This window comes from Petaurus breviceps, unplaced genomic scaffold (assembly GCF_028583685.1).
Source record: "Petaurus breviceps papuanus isolate PSGF00001 unplaced genomic scaffold, PetGlider_PUasm1.0 126, whole genome shotgun sequence".
Lineage (NCBI taxonomy): Eukaryota > Metazoa > Chordata > Mammalia > Diprotodontia > Petauridae > Petaurus > Petaurus breviceps.
Window position 1 is genome coordinate 9368217 of NW_027185655.1, and position 6174 is coordinate 9374390.

Below are 6174 nucleotides of genomic sequence, written 5' to 3' on the forward strand. Positions count from 1 at the left end.
TGAAGTCATGAAAAACATAATTCCCTCTTAGCCATTATGCAAAAGAAAATACGAACAAAAGAAGAAGAATAAAGCAAAAAAGAGCATGTTTCAATCTGCATTCAGAATTCATCCGTTTTCTTTCTGGAGGTTGGGAGCATTTTTCATCATGGGTCCTTTGGAATTATCTTGGATTATTGTCTTGATCAGAGTAGCTAAATCTTTCACAGCTAAGCATCCTTATTGCTGTTACTATGGTTCTGCTTACTTCACTTTGTGTCTTCCCTTGTCTTTTTGAAACCATCCTGCTCATCATTTCTTTTTTTTTTTCTTAAGCAATTGGGGTTAAGTAACTTGCTTAAGGTTACACGGCCAGTTATTTTGTGTGGGAGTTAGGTATCTCAGGCCGGAACCAATCCTGGGTCTCCCGACTCCAGGGCCGGAGCTCTTACTCTGCTCATCATTTCTTATAGCACAGTAGTATTCTATTACATTCCTATAACACAAGTTGTTCAGCCATTCATCAATTGATGGGCATCCCCTCAGTTTCCAATTCTTTGCTACCATAAAAAGAGCCGCTATATATATATCTTTGTACATATAGGTCCTTTCCTTTTTCTTTGATCTCTTTGGAATACAGACCTAGTAGTAGTATTACTGGGTCATAGTTTTATAGCCCTTTGGACATAGTTCCCAAATCTTCTCCAAAATGGTTGGACCAATTATATAGATAGGATCACAGTAAAACAGCAAGGTACAGTTATGCCTTCCACATTGTGGGGGTTAGGGATGTAGGAGTCCCCACAACCTGGAAAATTCACATAAAATTTTTTGACCCTCCCTTCATACAGAAGAAAAAGTCTGAATTATTTCATTTTCTTTTATGGGGTGTTTACAGTATCTTATCATAAAATTTGGGCTTAAATATTTGGTCACAGACTCTGTATCAGCTGCAGCTTCTGCAAAATGCCCCCAAAATTCCCATTTAATTGCTTATGCTGACCTGTGATATGTCAAAACCCTGATGGGGAAAGTTGGAATGTGTAAGGTATAACTGAATTCTTATGGATCTGAGAAACTATTAGTATTATACAGAAAGGCTTTAAAATTCTAAAGAAACAACCCTGCCCTTCCCAATGTGGTTTTAGAAGGATATCAGTCATGCAGCATTGTAAAGTGGGTGCTCCTGAGGGTTGGCTTAAGAGTCTCTCTTGGACAGCTAATAGCTAAGAATTCCTGCACATTTATTTTTTGGAGGGAGAGGGGACGGAGAGTCACGATTCAAAATCTCCTCTGTTTTGATTGACTTAAACACTACTTCTCAAATATACAATCCACCAAGACTTTACCTAAGCAGAGACACAAAGATACATAATGAGTGATTTTTTTCCTTGTCTTTTATCATCCTCAAAGGCGTGCCCTTAGTAGACCAGCTAGAAGAGGAACAGCTTTGTTGGCTAGTGTCTGTGAAGCTCTGAGGGCCAAGCTGATCAGCCCCATATGCTCAGCTAAAATGCTTCTTCCCTCCAGATGGTCATCCATCAAATTATCCATTTAGGGCGAACTCCCACATCCACAATGCTAAGATCAAGACACTTCCTGGCAACACATTATCAGACTCTTGACTCCCCTGAGTTACCAGGATTCAAGACCAGGTGTCCTGCAGGCAGGTAATCACTAGTTGAATGGCTTCCCCAGGCTACTATGGAACTGAATTTTGTAATTTTCCTAGAGGCTATCACAACATCTAACTGGTCTTTTCAAACATTGGCATTTGTCTACTCAATCTCCCACCACATCCAGGGCCAGTTGTCTTGACCTATGCCTGCCTTTGGACTCTGATGGAGAAAAGAGTGAGGCTTGATGATATTGTACAACCCCGCCTCACCTCTCAATTCACTTGCAAATCAAGACATCACCCTTCTGATGTCCTTGGTCCTCTTCAAGGACAAAGGACTGTGAACATTAACCAGCAGCCTCAAGAACTTCAGCCTGCCTTTATAGAATATTCAGGCAACAAAACCTTGGTCTTAGCAAGGCACAGTGACGAGCAAAATGGAAAAACCCATCTTTATAATATTAATAGCTTCTCAGCTCCATGTGGGTAAGAATACCTTGCTGTTTTACTGCAGTCCTATCTATCTATTCATCTGCCTGCTATATTGGCCTTTGTTTTTGTTGTTCAGTTAGTGTCTGACTCTTTGTGACTACATTTGGGGTTTTCTTGTCAAAGATACAGTGGCAATAGAGAAGAGAACAATTCCAGCCAAGCCTCTGTAACATCAAGCACCCTAGCATACCCAGGATGGTTGCTAAGCACAGGTTCTCTCATCTGCTCTAAAGAATAGCAACTTTAAAGGGGTCAACAATCTCACTTTAATTATATATGTATATGTATATATATATACATACATACATATACACATACACATAAATGTGTTATATCTGCATATATTGATATAAATATAGATATAGATGTATATCATTCACTTGGTTCAGGGGGGAAAGTCAGCACCCTGAACTTCAGAGAAAATACAAACTAATTACAAGTAGAAAAAATACAGACAGAGAAAATAACACAAATCAATGGACAGGGCTTTTAGCTGTCTGACCAAAGCTATACATATACTTACCAGAGAGAGAAGCACCAATATCTGGGCTTTCAAAGTGTGTGTGGGGGGGCTCCTTAGTAGCTACCCAGAGTCTCTCTGGCTACATCACTTGAACATTCTTCCCATGAGTAAGCCCAAAAGCAAAAATGCTAACCTCAGGGTATATATACCCTTCTTCAGGGTCAGAGGGTATCACAACCCTTGTGACCCACTGCCCAATTACAAAGTAATAAAAAGTGTGGACCTTCCTGAAAAACAAACCTTCCTTCAATCAAACCCCTCCTTTTGGGTTCCACTTGAGGCCCATTAATGGGCAGGGAAGATCTTCAGCTCCCATTGACATTACAACCCCTCAGGAGGAATTCCTTGTATGGGAAAGCCTTGTTCTCCTTCTTCCTCTATGTTCCCCTATTCCCTAGAGTTCCCTAGAACCTGAAATAAATTTACACCAAACTGAGGACCCAGTTTGCCAGCCTCACACACTTGACATACTTACTAGCTGTATGACCTTGGACAAGTCACTTAACCCCAATTTCCTTGCCTTCCCCCTCCAAAAAAAAAAAAAAGAATTTTAGTTTTGTTGTGTGACTAAGAGAACACCAACTACTTTATAATTGCCTTAATCTCATCATAACTAAGGTTGATATTGCTATTGTTATTTTTCATTTGCCCTGTTGGAATTGATAAAATTGTTCATTTGGGGGTGTTGCCATTTGGGGATCAGATAAGTCATATTAGCATTATGAACTGACAGTGTGAAAATATGAGTGTGGTACTCAAAAATATTGCAGTTTTATGAAAGTTAATATTTATAAGGCACTATAGATATATGAAATAGAAAAAAAAAATATATATATATATATATGCAGAGTTTGGGGAAAATATCCTCTGCTCCAGAAGAAGTAACATTAGAGGTAAAAAAAAAAAAAAACAGAGCTCATAGGTTCCTGTAAATAAAGAGAGACTCTCAGACTGTATTTTATTCAAAAGCATAAACTAGACTGATTCTTTCTAGAAGGAGACCTCTGATATCATAAAAGATAATTCCAACGCAGTTAACTATATCCCACTGGAACAAAGCTGATATGGGACAACTCCTGAGAGGCCAGGGTTTGCATGTTCTAACCCCAAGGTTAACACTTTCTTCTCTTCACTATCAGTTACTCTATTTCCTCAGGAAAATGGCTGAGTAATTTCACCAGATAGGTTCCTTCTGTGGCTATGTAAAATCCTATATATGTGCATCTCCCTTTGTTTGGGGCATTGATGTCCACTTAGCAACATCCTATCAGTTGATGCTAATTAAATTTTTTTCTTATAGCCTTGCCTTCTGTTTTATTGAGTACTAGTCAAATAGAATGGGCAGCTAGGTGGCACAGAAGATAGAATGTCAGGCCTGGAGTCAGAAAGACTCATCTTCCTGAGTTCAAATCTGGCCCCAGACACTTACTAGCTGTGTGACCCTGGGCAAGTCATTTAATGCTGTCTGCCTCACTTTCCTCATTTGTAAAATGAGCTAGAGGAGGAAATGGCAAACCACTCCAGTATCTTTGCCAAGAAAACTCCAAATGGGGTCATGAAGAATCAGAAAGGACTGGACATTAGCAACCAAACAGACCGAGTTGGGAAGAAATTACTCTCCTGGGCTATCTTAAGAACCTTGGAGTTAGGAAATTATCTAATGGGAACAAAGTGAATGATGCTCTGCCTTTACTCTTCCAGAGAAAGAAGGAGACTAGTCACCTTTCTTTTCTAAAGAAAGAAAGTACATAGAGTGCTGGATCTGGAGTCAGAAAGACCTGAATCAAAGGTGACCTAAGACACTAGGTGTGTGACTGTGGGCAAGTCACTTACCCTCTGTTTTCTTTCATTTCCTCATCTGTAAAAATGGAGATAATAATAGCACTACCTTCCAGAATTGTTGTGAGGATCAAATGAGGCAATATTTGTAAAAAGCACTTAGTAGGGTTCTTTGCACATAAAAGGTGCTGTATAAATGCTTTTTCCATAGCAGAGAAAGGCCCCCAACATATTCAGGTAACTCAGGGCTCTAGGTATAACCCTGCAGAGTTGACCCTATTCTTCTCTACTCCTATTGGCTCAAGCCCCCATTCTTGAGTGTTCTCCTCTATTTTCAGCTAAACAGTGAACACCAGATAGCTTTCACAAGGGATTGTTTACTGTAGAGTTATCACAAGAACTGAAGCACCATCATTACTGCTTCCCCACCCCTAACACTGAGAGCCAATCTTCCCCATGCCTCCTCAGTCTTTGCGGAGATTAAACACAGATCTACCGGTAATAGAATTTGTGCCGCCATGTTCATTCGTTGATCTCTTGGTTACTGCTGAGATAGCTACTCAAAGCAAACCACTTGAGGCTTCACTCCACCATCTGGCTCCCAGCAAATCCTGGTTTGGACCGCAGTTTCCAAACTCTGCTGACTCAGCCTCATGACCTTCTAAAGCTCCCAAGGTCACAGCCATTGTTAATCTCCTTCCCCTAAACAAAAGTCGAAGAGGCAGAGAACCAGGCCTTTATTCACAGGCCAAACACCAAGACAGGTCAACAAGCATTTAAGTACCTTTTGTATGCTAGGCACTGGACTAAGCCAAAGGATTCAGAAAAAAAAAAAAAACCACTCTGCTCTTTCGGAGCTCTGTATCTAAGGGGTAGATAACATGCAAATGATGTCATATACAGGATAACATATACATACACAGGATATAAATACATATGCAGGATTAAGTTGGAGATGGCCCTGGAGGCAATGGGAAGCTTTAGCCTTTCTAAGCTAAGGTCCTTTCCAGGTCTCAGTTTGTCTAAGGCAAAAGCCCATTCAATAATTAAAGGCTAGGTAAGAATTGAAGTAAGTTTGGCCTGGTTTGCTTTCACAGAAAAGTCAGTCTGGTAGGAAAAGACCCTCAAAGTTTCTGTCCAGAATAGAAACGGTTGCTATTTACACTCACTCTGAGCCATCAGAATTAAATGAACAAGTGAGGCTGGGGCTGGAACCTATTTTTGGCCAATCAGGGAGAGCCAGAGTGATTTTTTTTTTTTTAATCACAATTGGCTTTATCAAAGCCTGGTTTTTCAGAGCTATATTTCAAGAGATCATAAATGAAAACTATATTTGACAAAAGAGTTAATTGTCCCAGCTTTCCGGGAAAAAAATAATGATAGAATGAATAAATAGGGAAGAAAGGGGAAAAAAATCTAGCCCCCAAACCCTAAGACACCTTGCAAAGTACAAGCTATCCCTCATGTATGGGTATGACTTCCCACGTGGACAGAGGGAAAAGAGGGAGGGGAGGGGGGACTGTATGTTGGAGATCTTAGGAAGGTAGAAACGACAGGATTCAGCAACTGACTGGATGAGGGGGAAGGGGGTACAATGAGAAAGAGCTGAGAGTGGCTAGCAAGATCTCTACATCATTGATTCTCTCACCAGAACATAGCCAGGCAGGAAAAAAAAAAGATCAATCACGTAGGGGGCCATGCTCTGGCTGGGTTAATACACTTTGGCTATACAGCCAATAAACTGTCTGACTCATCTTGTCAGCAGCAGACTGGAACCAGCTGT